General features: G+C 42.5%; 1 non-coding gene and 1 pseudogene across 1 annotated transcript; one reads left to right on the top strand and one right to left on the bottom strand.

Annotated features, from left to right (window-relative positions):
* The first annotated feature begins 5,190 nt into the window (after window positions 1–5,190).
* On the top strand, window positions 5,191–5,297 carry LOC125389522 (U6 spliceosomal RNA). Its single transcript, XR_007228472.1, has one exon. It is a non-coding gene; the product is annotated as a U6 spliceosomal RNA (small nuclear RNA).
* A 9,036-nt stretch (window positions 5,298–14,333) lies between these two features.
* Window positions 14,334–15,282, bottom strand: LOC125389266 (osteoclast-stimulating factor 1 pseudogene; annotated as a pseudogene).
* Between the last annotated feature and the right edge of the window lie 305 nt (window positions 15,283–15,587).

The raw sequence follows: 15,587 nt of genomic DNA, 5'->3' as shown, positions 1-15,587 counted from the left end.
TTCCCAGCATCCACACGATAGCTCACAACTTTCTGTCACCCCAGTCCCATGGGATCCAACACCCTCACACCAATGCACATAAAATAAAACTAAACAAATTATTTTAAAAAGAAATACACAATTGAAAAATAAAATCTTAAAAATAAAGTCCTGAACATTATTGGAAGTTGCTGACCATTCTCTTCACTTTCCTTATTTGCTATATTCATGTACAGTAACATTGAAAACTACTCAAAACTTTTTTTAAAAAGAAACAACTATAAATGTTAGATAAATAGTGCTCTAGCAAAAATGTCTGATGAACTATTCTTTGAATAGAAAAGGGAGACTGTAGTAAATTTCCTAATAAATTTAATAGTTCTAAAAGTATTAAATGAGAATTTATTTTAGTAGCATAGTAATTGTATATATTGTAATGGATTGCATTATAACATTTTGAACATAAATTTACATACATTGATTATTTTCACACCCTCTAGTATTCTTTCTCGTCCATCTTACTCTTTCTACTTTGCCCCTTTTACTTTTTTTCAAAGCAGAATATAATTTTTATTAACTTTTTCTTTAAATAAATTTTAGGTTGGCATACTGGCATTTTCATACATGTATGATATTATACACTGACTCATTTGCTCACTTCCCCCTGACTTTCCTCATATCTTCTATGCACCCCACTGGTTCCCTTCCTTTGTAGATTTAGTTATTTTATGTGTATGAGTATTTTGCTTGCATGTATGTACACCACATGTGTGCCTGGCACTCAGCAGATTTCCTGGAACTAGTTACAGACAATCGTGAGTCACCACGTGTGTTTTGGAAACTGAATCCAGGCCCTCTGCAAATGTTCTTAACTGCTAAGCCATTTTCCCAGCCCTTTATACACTCTTAAATCTAGGTTCTGTACATAAATATAAACATGTGGTGTTTGGTATTTGTCTGACTCTGAATGATTTCACTTTACATAACGATCTCCAGTTGCATTCATTTTCCTGTAAATGTCATGATTTCATTTTGTTATTACATGATCTCGTTTTTATTAAAAATATATTTTATTTTATTTTATAATGAGTAAATAAAATTCCATTATCTGTATGTACCACATTTTATTCACTCATCTATTGATAGACATCTAGGCTGATTCTGTTTCCTGGCTGTTTTGAATAATGCAACAATAAACCCAAGTATCATGTTGACTTAGTCTTTCAAGTATATATCCAAGAGGGGTATATTTGAATGGTAAGATATTTCAGTGTTTAGTGTTTTGAGAAAAGTCCTCACTGGTTTCTATAGTGACTGTGAACTAGTTTATATCCCACCAGAATGAATAAAAAGATTTCTCTGCAACATTTGTTTTCTTGATAGCAGTCATTCTGAGAATTGGTGTTCTTGCTCCATCATGTGGGTTCTGAGATCAAATTCAGGTCATTGGGTTTGCCAGCAAGCACTTATACCTGCTGAGCCATCTTGCTAGGCCTATCCTAGATATTTTAAATAACTCCCTTTTTTGCAGTACCAAAGATTGAACCAGAACTTTGTACATGCCAGGCAAATGTCAAACACTGAGCCACTACCCTAGACCTTTTCCTTCCATGACCTTTTTTCCACTCTAAATTCTACATATTCAAATAAACACTTAAACATGAGACACTTGCCTGTTAGGTTGAGTTATGTCTTGCACATCATAATGTCTCCAGCCCCATGATTTTTTATATGAAAGATGTAATTTTGTTCTTTTTGAGAAGAAACACAATTCCATATTGTGTTATACGTTCTTTGTGCATTCATCTGTTTAGGGGCTGATTTTGCCACTTGGACGTTGGGAATAGCAGTAAACATGAACATACAGCGAAATCTAGATTAAAGTGACCTGAGTTTTGATGGATCTACATACTTATTTCTATGGTGTCCATACTAATGACTATTAATATAAAGGTTTGGGTTCATTTTTCCCTACATCCTTTCCACCATGTGTTGGTTTTTGTTCTCTTTAACTTTTGAGGCATGATCCCACTAACTATATAGCTCAAATGTACTTCAGATTTGTTATGAAGCCAAGGCTGGCTTTGAATTCAGTCCTTCTACCTCTGCTCAGCATAGCTGAGTTTCTTTTTCCCAAGACAGGGTTTCTCTGTGTAACAGCCCTAGCTGTCCTGGAACTTACTATGTATATATACTAGGCTGGCCTCGAACTCATAAAGATTCACCTACCTCTGTCTCCCAAGTGCTGGGATTAAAGGCATGCATCACCACCGCCTATCTTGGAGCTGAGACTTTATGTTGTACTTTCTTGTTATTGCAGTACAGGGGAATTGAACTTAGGTCATCATACATGTAGCTGCTTGTCCAGTCCTCTTTTTACTTTCTGCTTTGAAACATGGTCTTACTAAGTTGCTAAGCCTGAACTGAACTCACTCTGGAGTTCAGACAAGCTTTGAACTTGTAGTCTTACTATCTCAGCTCCCTGAGTAGGCCATTTTGTACTTTCTCTTGTTGACAGGAATTCTCACTAGGGTGAAATGGAATCTCAATGTAGTTTTGATTTGTATTGCCTTAGCAAGTAAAGATGATGCACTCTTTTCGTGTATTTATTGGCCATTTCTGTGTCTTTATTTAAAAAGTATTTGTTTAATTCATTTGCCATTTATTGATTTGTGTTTTATTGTTGTTGCTGTGTTCTTTTGACATATAATCTCTTGAACTCCTTTATCTTCTGGATAATAGCTGACAAAACTTTCTTCCATTTTAAGACTATCACCTCACTCTACTAATCCATTTTGAGAAGGTTTTAAATTTTATGTTTGTCATTTGGCAACTCTTGACAGTATTTCCTGAGCTATTGAAGTCCTGTTCTGAAAACATTGCCTGTGTCTACATTGCAAAGTTCCTTCGTTTTGCTCTAGTAGTTTCAAACTTTCAGGATTTACATTAAAATATCAGGGGTATTGTAGTTGTCTGTTTTTGCTGTTATTTTTATTTTTAATGTATATTATTTAACCAATTCTTTGAGAATATATCACAATGTATTTTAAGGATTCAATTTTTTTTACTATTTTATCTCTTTAAGTGGTTTTCTCCATGTATCCCATGTGTTTGTGTGTGCATGCATTCCTCATGTCAATAGAAGTCAGAAGAGGGTGTAGGATCCCCTCAAACTAGAGTTACAGATGATCGTGAGCCTCCATGTCGGTGCTGGGAACTGAATCCAGGTCCTCTATAAGAGCAGTCAGTGCTCTTAACCATTGAGCCATCTCTCCAGCCCCAAGGCTGCCTCTTTTAATTTTGATTTGAGACTTAAGGTGTCTTACATTGATTTAATTAAGCAATTATGAACTAATCTCCCTTCATCTTAGTGGTTTGCTAAGTTACTAAGGCTTGATTCTTTCTACTTCTCATTTGTTTGCTCTTCTAGTAAGAGGCATTCATTTGAGTGCTGTGCCTCTGTGTGGACTCCCCACCTTCTCAGTGTGGTGCTTCTTTAAACTAATCCTGTCGTACTAGGTTAGCTAGCTGTGTGCTGCTTTACTTTGTGCTAATCATGGAAAGTCCTTATTTCTTCGTCCATCTCAAAGGATCACAGCTCTGGTTGTAGTAATATTGACTGACATCTATTTTCTGTCAGAGGTTGAGATATAGCACTCGATGATTTACTGGCTTTAAAACTTTTGCCCGTGAAGTCCGTTGTAGTTCCTTTGTAGGGAACTTGTCACTCTTCTCTTGCATCATTCACTACACTTTTTTAAATACATTTTTAAAGATGATATATTTATAAGTGTTTTGCCTACATATAAGAATTCCTGGTGCCAGCAGGAAGTCAGAAGAGAGTATTGGCTCCCCTAGAATTGGAGTTATGAATGGTTGTAAGCCAACATGTGAATACTAGGAACAGAACCCAAGTCCTCTGAAAGATCCATAAGTGTTCTTACCCACTGAACAATCTCTCAAGCCCTCAACTAAAGTTTTAAGTGTGTGTGTGTGGTATGATTGTGTGGTGTATGTGCATACCAGAATATGAAAGCAAAGATCAGAAAATAACTCTGTGGAGGTGATCCACTTTTTTATCCTTACAAAAGTTCTGAAAATTGAACTCAGTTTTCAGAATTCACAGAAAGTGCTTTTAGCTACCGAGCTGTCTTGCCAGCCCCTCAAATGAAGTTATTAAGTGACTTAATGAGCTCTTTATTTCCAAGAGTTCTGTCTGTTCCTGTCACTATCTTTCTCTGCTGAATTCCTCACTCATATCCCTCATTATCTTCTTTATTTTACTCATCTGTTTACCTGCATTTTCTCAGATTTCAGCTAGTTTTTAAATTATCATTCTTTTGGAACGTTTATCAGGCACTTCATCTTCTTCAATACCTTTGGAGTCTGTTACTAAAGAAGTATAAATGTTAGGAGTTTTCATATTGCCTTCTTTTTCATATTTCTTGTGCTTATGTGTTGAAATGTGCACACCTGTTGGGCTATTTCTACCGAATTTATGTGGTGGACTTCCTAATAAGCGGCTTTCCCCTAGACAGTGTACCTGAGGTATTGGTATTTTGTGTAATGCTGAGATTGTTCCTACCTGGGCATTCTAGTGTGAGTTCCTATGGCATCTTTGGACGTGAATAGGGATTTGGGAACAATGTACACTATGCTGGAGTCTGCAAGACCACTGTCTATGTAGGTCTTGCAAGAATGGAGATACTCTCATAATCAAGCAAGCACAACATAAGCAGCAGTATTGTGGGGTGCCGTCACTCTGAGCACTTCAGTTACAGAAGTGGTGACCTCTAATAGGTGACAGAGGTTTCCAAAGACACTATTGATATTGGTACTGACATTTGAAAGAGTTTCTGATATGGGATGTATCAGTTGTGAAGGACCTTGAGCTCTTGTCTTCTGATTATACACAGAAACACATTCAAGTATTTCTTGTGTAAAGTTGGGAGTCTGGAGCCTGAATCCTTCTTACATCTACTCTGTAACTGTGTCAACAACACAGTTTTATGGGATACAGGTTTAGCCAATGAAAAGACCCATGCAAATATACTGCAATCAAAAATTATGTCATTTAAGCCAGGCTTGGTGGCACATATCTTTAATGTCATCACTGGAGATGCACAGGACAGCAGATCTCTGCGAGTTCAAGGCCAGCCAGAGCTACATAGTGAGAACCTGTCTCAAACAAACAAAAATGTTGTACAATGTGTGCTTGCTTTGACAGCACATATATTAAAATCGGAACAATACAGAAAAGAATGGCACGGCCCCTGTATAAGGATCACACTCAGATTTGTGACATGGGCTTCTGGAATGACTATGGTGACTAACTCAACTTGTCACAGCTTCTGCCATTGGAGCTTGTGGACACGTGTATAGGATCAAGAATTCATACTAGAGCTGGGTGTGGTGGCACATGCCTTTAATCCCAACACTCAGGAGGGAGAGGTAGGCAGATCTTTGTGAGTTGGAGGCCAGCCTGGTCTATAAGAGCTAGTTCCAGGACAGGCTCAAAAAAAAAATCTACACTGCAATGAAGAGTGATAAAAAAAAATTGTTGGTGCACTTCTAGGATTGAACGAGCTTGTCAATGTGGTGCTATAAGAAGTGACCGAGTTCGAGATCACACTGGAAGGGAGGGCTACTCTACTAGATCAGATTTTACTACATGTCAGGAATGCAGCAATGCTGGCTTCTGCAGGAGAAGGGCATGAAGTATGAATGGATTTCCTTGACTTGTGCTGGATTCTGACTCTGAAAAGGCCTTTAGTGTTTAGATACTTTAAAGCTAAATTTCTGTTAAAGGAAAACACTTTGAAGATACACACCAGTTTTTTTTTAAGCAAACCGTAGTGATTTTGGAAAAATAATAGTTTTTTGAAGATTAAAAATTTAAAATGCTTTTGTTTTTAAAATTGTGAAGTGAAGGTGGGTGGTGGTAGCACATGCCTTGAATCCCAGCATTTGGGAGGCAGAAGCAGGTGAATCTCTGTGAGTTCAAGGCCAGCCTGATCTACAGAATGAGTTCCAAGACAAGGCTACACTGAGATGTAGAAGGCCGCAATCACACTCTCCACCATAGATGGCGCTGCACCACCAGGTGAGCTAGAAAGCTCACACGTGTTGGTATTTTTCCACTACTCCCAAGGTTTCACCTGGGACTGGGAGCAGTTGACCAATCCAGGAATGACACGTCCAGGGCAGGGTCTGTTTTCCTTTATAAGGGCTGGGTTTCCCTCATTCTGGGTCTCCGCCATGTAAGCTTATGCACTCCCTCTCAAGACGCATAAAGCTTTACTGCAGAAGAATCCTAAGTGTCCCGCGTCGTTCTTGCTGGCGAGACGGTAGCGTGGGACACTGAGAAACCCTATCTTGAAAAACAGAAAGAAAGAAGGAAAAAGAGAGAGAGAGAGAGAGAGAGAGAGAGAGAGTTGTAAGATGTCCCATAGTTCATCATTATTAGATATAATTAACATATGCTAATAAAAACCTTTATTAAAAAGAATTTAGGGCATCACTGAGCAGAACAAACTAACAAACAAAGAAAGAAAACTTGCATAATTTCTTTCTGCTTCATTTTGATACTGCTCTGGAATTGCAACTGAGTTCCTCATAGTTGACGCTGCCTGTGGAAGGATCCATGACTCAGGGGTTTTGTCCTCCTATTCTTTAAGTTGAAGCAGTGTTTGAACAGGAATGGATAGAGGCTGGAGTTTGCCGTAATTACTCTCAACTGGACTAGTTAGTAGCATACCTCATTAGCAGAGAGCCTATCCAATGCACAGAGGACCTGAGGCTTGTAGCACCACAGAAAAGATTTAAATACAAAAACATCTTCAGTAATCAGGAGAATGACAGAAAAGGATTAAAAAATAAAACACACAAAAGAAAAAACCATAGACAAATAATATTTTTAAAAGGAGAAACGATTTCCCCAGCCAAGGTGACTAGCTAAGCAAAAGAAGGCAGACGATCATGGCGTATGCTGAGCAGGGCTTCACTGTGGGGCTTTTTAGGGTTTGCCATGGAGATTCATATCCTTTCTGTTTCAGAACTTTGCCAAGTATCCAGCATGAAGGAGGGTGACGAAAGTTAGCTAAACTTTTCAGCTGGGTTGCACCAGGCAGAGATTCTCTCGGGAGGTTATTAGGCTGTGCAAACCAAGGACAGCACAAAGCAGAGTTGCAGACCCCCAGATACTCTTGAGGCTTTTGTGGGCATGGAACTGTGGCATTCTGTGTTGGGAGTGGGGCCATTTGAATCGTAGGATCCGCCACTCTTGATCCTGGTTTCCTGCACACGGTACACACTGGAAACCTTCAGTTATGTCCCTAGACTCAGAGGGCAGGCTCCCTGACTGACCGACTCTACTGCCCTCTACATCACAGCTCACATTCCCTACAGCACGGAATTCTCAGCCAGTTCGTACTAGTGTCGTTTCCGAGAGCCAAGCCCGTCTCACGCAGCCGTCTACCAACCACTGACACCGTACTGCAGTGTTCTGGAGATGGGAATATGCGGAAGTTTCCACCCTCGGAGCGGTACAAACAATCGTACCGTTCTTGAGATGGTTTCTAGCATCGGCCAAGTCGCTTAGCTCTTTCAGCAGCATGACTACGTTACTGCACTAGCGGGGTAGCTGAGACCTGTTCTCTTCGAGTTTTACGTCTGCCAATTGGAGTAGATTTCCCCTTCTTAACCAGGTGCCTGAAGACAAGGCCTAAGGCACTCCCTTTCTCTTGCTGTGTTGTGTCCCGGAACTCAGGATTTCACTACGTCTCCTTGTCTCTGTTGCTGAATTCAATTCTCCACAAAATTGAACCAGTGTTGGCATCCAGGCATCTGTGCTGGCCTATCTTTGAGGTCCGGACAGGACACGCCCTCAGCTGCAGCCACCTTCTGGGCACCTTCGCTACATTTCCTTTTAAAAGGAATGACACTTTGTAAATCATTCTCCTGCCTCGAGATTGCCCATGTTGGTATCAGCTTCAAACCTTGGCCCAGAAAATTCCCAGTGAGCCTATGTTGAGCTCACATTAGGTACACAGGCCACAGACCGTCTTAATCTTGTGGTCAACCTGGAGCGCTTTCCCTTGCTGGTCACTGACAGGCTGGTCTCTGAAATCCAGTCTCCATGGGGCGGCTTCGACTCCCACTGTGGATGTGTGACGTGTGACGAAGACAAGCTGTTTGAGGAAATGGAAAACGAGGGAGGCTTCCACGCCCCCAGTTCCTGGTTCTTTCTACAGCAACAAACTATAAGTATAGTGGCTTCGTGTGGTCTTACTACCTGACAGTTGTTGGCCATGACTTGTGCTAGTCATTCTGGGTTAGGTCGGGGTGTCACCAAGACTAAGCTCCTTTGGGGGTGCTCTAGTTAAGTGTTGCACAGCAACTTGCCTGTGTCCCTTAGCTTGTGACCTTTTCCTTCCCAAGTGACAGTTGTCTTTCAAGTGTCTTCCACACCAACTCCTTTTCCATTTAAGGAATTTTCTGAAGACAGAGCCTGCTGAGGTAATCCAGGATCCATCTGTCCAGTAACCTTAGTTCTCCTCTGCACAGGGTATCCTCAGGGGCAGGATGGTCTGCTTGCCATGACCTGTACAGTACTAATAGCTTGCAGAGCTGAGTGCAAACCCTCCTTTAGGGGACAGCTGTCCCTTAGACAGGTTAGTCAGGTTGTGGAAATCTGACCTCAGGGCAGGGCCTCGCTGGCTCCTGGAGAGACAGTGCTGAAATCAGTTCAAGAACAGAGTGGTAGGAACCAGGAGACTTGAGGGACTGTTGGAGGGAGATTATAGACAGGGCCTTTGCTATAGAGTACCACCAAGTGGTGAAAAATGCCCAAGAGAGAAACAGCCAAGGCCACGGAATGTGTTAGGTCACTGGCCACCTATGCCTTGTCTTCGGTGCCTTGGAGACATACTGTGGTTTTATTGTTGTTTTTGAGACAGGGTCTCACTGTGCAACAGGCCTGGCTGTCCTGGAACTCACTTTGTAGACCAGGCTGGCCTTGAATTTACAGATGTCCTCCTACCTCTGCCTCCCAAGTGCTGGGGTTAAAGTTATGCACCACAACCACCTGGGCAGACTGTGTTTTACATGGGGATGTCATGTAGAAGGTTGCAGAGATCGGGGTCAGGTGCATGTCATGGAAAAAAGGGAAGGGTGGGGCGACCCTCTACCTTTCGGGCAGAAGCCTAGCTAAGAGAAGTGTAGTGCACCTTTTTGATTAATGATTGATGTGCATGAGTCCAGATCACTGCAGGCCATGTCATCCCTTTGGCTGGAGGTCCTGGATGGTATATGAAAGTAGGCCGAGAAAACCAAGATGAACAAGCCAATAAACAGCACTCCTCCATGGCTTCCACATCAGTTCCTACCTTGAGTTCCTGCCCTGACTTCTCTGGATGATGGACTAAGCTGCAAGATGAAATAAACCTTTCCTGCCCAGGCGATTTTGGTCATGGTGTTTTAGCACATGAATAGAAACCCTTACGAAGACAGCCATCTTTCTCCATGAGAAAAGCTTATTAGATTCATGCAGGTGCCCAATAGTCCATGTGTCTAGGGGCCAGGTTATGGGACAGCAGAGCAATAGAACATCCCATTACAACAGAAAATTCTGTTGGGCATTGCTGTCCTTAAGTCAGCAGGTAATGACATCTGTATAAAGAATGGTAAATGAGATTTAATGATCCATTTCTTTTCTTTTCGATCCACTTTTATTTTCTTTTTCCTCCTCACACACAGAACTTCTCCAGACACATTCCCTGAAGCTATAAAGTTACCTGCTGTTGACAAGGAGCTATTTTATCTCTAAAACTTTGCTGGTGCTGGACGGTGGTGGTGTAGGCTTTTAATTCCAGAACTCAGGAGGCAGAGATATGTGGATCTCTATGAGTTTGAAGCCAGCCTAGTCTACAAAGGGAGTTCCAGGACAGCCAGGACTACACGGAGAAACCCTGTAATGAAAAACAAACAAATAAAAACTTTGTTGGTATCAAAATATGACAGTTACTAGTAGTAAATACATGAAATACTACACACACACACACACACACCACATTAATCTTTAGATGTTTGGCAATTATACTACACAAGAAGACAATACACAAGCACTCACATGAACACACACACACACACGTGCGCACATGCGCATGTTTGAAATTGGGAGCTCACTGGTCCCTTCTTGGTGGCTGTGCACTATTCCAAAGGTCAGCAGAGGCAGCAGGAAATTACTGTAGAGGACACTGAACATCATGTTCCAGAAGCACCTTGTGGGATCTACACTACCTCTCCCAGGGTTGTAGCATGAGGGCCGGCTTGTTGGGGTTTCTGTCCCTCCCAGTACCCCAACAGCTGGCAAGCAACAAAGAAAATCACACACAGGACTCCATAAGGTTATAAACTGATTGGCTCATTAGGTCAGGCTTCTTGTTAACTCTTATAACTTATATTAACCCATTATTCTCATCTATGTTAGCCATAATGGCTCCGTACCTTTCTCTGCTGGGCAAGTTACATGCTGCCTCTTCGGTGGTCTGTACAGGAATGGCTGAGGAACCTTTCTCCTCCCTAGCCTTATCCTATTCTCATTACTCCACCTCTACTTCCTGTCTGGTTGACCCGCCTATACTTCCTGCCTGGCCAATCAGCGTTTTATTAAAATACATGATTGACAGAATACAGATAATTCTCCCGCACCATTTCCCTCTTTTTTTTTTTAAACAAAGGAAAATACCCATAATCCATTTGTTGGGAATGTGGGCGTAGTATTTCAGGCTACTTCCTGCTGGTTGGGGGCGCTGATAGTCTTAAGGGGACCTAAAGAAAATTTAGAGTTATAATCAAGTCCTGACTGGAGTATCCTGTGAGTCTCGATCATCTCAGGCAGCAGTCTTGGATCAGTTCTGGATGTAGACCTCTGTCATCTGGGCCATCTGTTCCTATCGGAGATTTTTCAGGTGGCCTCCCTTGGTTAAAGGTGATTATTCTTAACTCTGAATAAATCCAGAGTCTCTCGTTTTCTGTGGAAACAAAAGCAAAATCTCTTCTCCAAAGTAACATACCTTTTGACTTCAGTTTTGAAGCCAAGGTATTTTCAAAATTCCTATCTTGGGTTAGTTCAGCAGCATTTATAAACAAAAGTCTTTTAGCAGTTGTTGCTCCTTCCTCAGCAATCAAACAATTTAAAGAGAGCATAATAGCATACAGTATGAAGATTCTCTGTGCATTTTCCATCTTTATGTGGCTTTATTTTAACCTCTATTTCTTTTATTTTTACTTTTACTTTTTGAGACAGGATCTTTGTATATCTTTGTCCTGGAATAACACTGTAGACCAGGCTGTCTTTGAACTCACAGAGATCCTCCTGTCTCTGCCTCCCCAGTGCTGGGATTAAAGGCGTGTACTACCACACCTTGAGGTCACAGAGGTCAATCTACCTCTACCCCTTGAAGTCACAGAGGTCAATATGCCTCTGCCTCCCAGGCATTGGGATTAAAGGTGTGTACCACCACACCCAACTACTCTCTTTCTTTCCTTTTAACTTTAAGAACTTTAACTTTTAGCCTGCATATACACACTGTAAACCATTTAGAGGTTTTCTTCCTCTTTGAATCTCTCTTTACTGTATATTTTTCTTTTTCTGACCACATGAGCCATTAATTTACTAAGCAATATGGAGAGCCGTGGCTTTGACGGCTAGATCCAGCTCATTCCTTGGCTTTTCAGCCTCAAGGCTGAGGTACCAGCCAGAGCTGTGTTCACTGCCACAACTCTATGGCGTTTCAAGGTCCTTGCCAGCAAGCAAGCTGCAGCATTCTGTTCACAGACCACACTCAGTCGGACTGCCTGCCTGAAAGAGTCAGAGTTTGCTCTGGCAGGACAGCCCAGAAAACCAGCATTTTAAAACGGCACAGCTTTTCTCCTGCTACGGCTGAAAACCGAAAAGCATGCGTTCAGCTTTACATCAGCACCATTTAAGTGTTTCGTGGCAGGACCTCTTAATGAACTGCAAGGTTTTGCAGCTAAAGCTGAGTCAGGAAGCCTCTCTTAGATGAGAGCCTTGCTTGCCTCTAGCAAGCAAAGTAGACCCAAAAAATTGCTGCTACTGAGAAACCATGCTTAATGCTGTTATTTTGTTCTAGAATTACTTCCCAAGCTATCTCAGGCTTTATGTGGATACAGTTGTCAACACGTTGGCGCCATATGTAACATGAGGGCCGGCTTGTTGGGGTTTCTGTCCCTCCCAGTACCCCAACAGCTGGCAAGCAACAAAGAAAATCACACACAGGACTCCATAAGGTTATAAACTGATTGGCTCATTAGGTCAGGCTTCTTGTTAACTCTTATAACTTATATTAACCCATTATTCTCATCTATGTTAGCCATAATGGCTCCGTACCTTTCTCTGCTGGGCAAGTTACATGCTGCCTCTTCGGTGGTCTGTACAGGAATGGCTGAGGAACCTTTCTCCTCCCTAGCCTTATCCTATTCTCATTACTCCACCTCTACTTCCTGTCTGGTTGACCCGCCTATACTTCCTGCCTGGCCAATTAGCGTTTTATTAAAATACATGATTGACAGAATACAGATAATTCTCCCGCACCACAGGGTGGCCTCAGAATCCTAGAATGGCAGGTCCGGCTAACACAAAATGGAGACGGGCATCACCACATTTCTTGTGGTGACCTTCTCCCAAGCAGGCACTGTGACTCTGAACACAACGCCCCCTCACAACTTGTCATGTTTGCCCTGGGTTCTTAGCTAGTGAGATCATCAATTTTGCATACAACCAACTGGTACTTCTTTCTTGGTAACTTTAGACCTGGAAGGTAACTAAGGGATGTCATTACTCCACCCCAACTGTGCATCTTACTTGTGCTGTGGGTCTCCTGGGTTTTTTTGTTTTGTTTTGTTTTGATTTTGATTTTTTGACACAAGATTTCTCTGTGTCACCTTGGCTGTCCTGGAACTCACTCTGTAGACCAGGCTGGCCTCGAACTCATAGAGATCCACCTGCCTCTGCCTTCGGAGTACTGGGATTAAAGGGTTGCGCCACCACTGCCTAGCACTTTTAAGATTTTTTTGATTCTCCTTGTGGTTTTAATGCAATTATTCTGTTCATTTTCACAAGATTGTCCTTCGGAGACCACCTTACAGTATCCTGCACATCACTACATTCTTGAAAAGAAACCGGAAGTTGACATGCTGGACCCTTTTCACAAAAAGTGCTTCTTCCGGGCAGGCTGTGAGACACTTTTGTTCTTCTAAAGGATGTGGCTTTAGGAACTCCTGAGTGGTTTCAAAGAAGCCTGCAGGCATAAGTGCTGCAGAAACCCTGTGTGTCTGTTCTGAGCTGCTCAGCGAATTTAGATAAATCCTAAGTCTTGAACTAGGAATCTGTTCTTAATATTTCAGAACTTCATCATGCAGAGTCTGTAGCATGGGGCCCACATTGAGAACGAGAGGAGAGCAGCCGGGAGCCTATTTTTAAAAACCCCTCTGTATAAGAGGAAGATTAGACCCTCCTCTTGGCTGTGCGTCTCTGGAGTTCTGCTGTTCGGGCTGTAGGTGAAGAGCCGCTCTCAGTCAGGTTCTACTGACAGGGCTTCTCAATCTTCACCATAGCAGGCATGTGGACAGTAAGGTAAGAGAAGGCCGTGGGGCTGGGGCTGGGGGTATCTAGGAGCTGACTGTGCAGCCGAGCAGAGGACCATAAGGATGGGGACACAGCCTCATTAGAAGGCAGCTTCAGGCAACTGCGCTTACCTGAACCGGGCAGTCTCCAGGGCAGTGCGGAACCTGCCGTCTCCACCAGTAAATCCCCGCAGCACAGGAGCCGCTGGCCCCTTCCAGCTGGACGCTGCAGGAAGCCTATTTTTTTAATCTCTCTTTAAATGTCAATTTTCATTATTGTTTTGTTTTCATTTTGCCAGAATAGCTGACAACTTTCCATAGAGAATTTTGATCTATCATTATACTAAGCATTTCCCCTTGAAAAACCCACTCAAAATATCACAATCCTTGAGTTAAAGAACTGTCTTAGGAATAGTGATATTTTTTAAAGAAAGAAAATTATTAACATTGCTTTAGCTTGGCAAATAGAAATAATCTTTTTGCTGTTGTTCTACTCCGGTGAACATAAAAGCGTCAGGCCACTTACGGGCAAGGCACAGGTGAGCTTCACTCATGGACATGCAGACTCACCACAGATCACAGTGCAGGAGTGACATGTTCAAACAAACTTTAGAAAGAAGTTATCAAGACTCTTCTGGTAACACAGCCAAGGTTTGGGAATGACAAAAGCAAAAGAAGTTTAGTGATCAAAGAAGCTCCAGAAGGGATCAGTCTGAGCCCTCGTCACAGCTCTTCACAGTTGATGGCTTCTGGCAGGGGGAGGGGCGGAGTGTACAGCCAGACACAATGGCAACCATGATGACAACACTCGGTTATCTTTAAGACCCCTGGGAGTTTGACCATGCTCCAATAAGTATATAGGCAATACAAAGTAGACTTGATGGAGTTGGTTTGGGGCAGGGAGGGTGAGGTAGGGGCACAAGGGTAGGAAGGTTAACCTGGGAAGAATGTGAAGCAAGTAGATTGTGTGAAATTCCCAAATAACTAATAAAAATATTATGTTGCTGGGGGCGGGGGAGATAACACTTGCTTACTGTTCGAACCCCATCTGCTCCCTGATTCTTTGAGTGATTCACAGGTGCCATTGAAGGCCATGTCAAAGGCCTGCTCCTTATCAATGTTTCTTAAGTCTGTTCTCAAACTTTCTGCCAGTAGCAAGTGGACAATGTCTGCAGAACCCTTCCAGGCAGCCACGTGCAGAACTGGATCTTCCGGCTTGTTTACTTTGCCGGTTCCGCCCAAAATCTGGCTGAGTTAACAGTACCTGCACTATACCTCTGTGGCCCCCATAACAGGGCCAGTACAGGGCTGTGTTTCCTGTGACTTGGTCCAAGCCCTCCACACTCACGTGATTGCCCAGAGCACTCTCACAACCAACTCAAATTGCCTCTTTTTGCAGCTTCATGCAATGGATTGTCAATGAATCCGTCCTGTTGAGCCGCATAGTTGCTCAGGGTCAGGCCTGCCTTGCCTTTGCAGGTCCCTTTCCAGCATCTGGCGTCATTAATGTCTGTGATGTAGATAATATCTCCTTCCCTTGATAGTAACTCCTTCCTGGAAGTACAATTCATCTGGAGTTCTGGGTTCAGAAATATACAAAACTCTGAAGACTTTAACTTGCCCTAGTTTAACCAGTGTAGGAGGTGGTGTGAACATGGTACAGTGTGGAGTGCCAAGCCTCAGCTGTCCCACACGCTCTGGAAAACTGGGCACCAAGCCTGCAGCTGGCTGCAGCCGCTCTGAACCTTTGCTCATCCAGTGCAGGATACTAGAACCATCCAAGCTCAGCCTATTTCTTTTTAAAATATGAACTCTGTACGAGTTGATCACTTTATGTTATTTAAGATTTAATTATGATTTTATGTGCATGAGTGTTTTTCCTGTACATATGTAAGTTCACTGTATGCACTCTTGGTGCCCGAGGAGGTCAAATGAGGATGCCAGATTCTCTGGAATTGGAA

This window comes from Myodes glareolus, chromosome X (genome assembly GCF_982192425.1).
Source record: "Myodes glareolus chromosome X, mMyoGla1.1, whole genome shotgun sequence".
NCBI lineage: Eukaryota > Metazoa > Chordata > Mammalia > Rodentia > Cricetidae > Myodes > Myodes glareolus.
The sequence above is the reverse complement of the archived record's forward strand: the minus strand, read 5'-3'. Positions and strand labels throughout refer to the sequence as shown.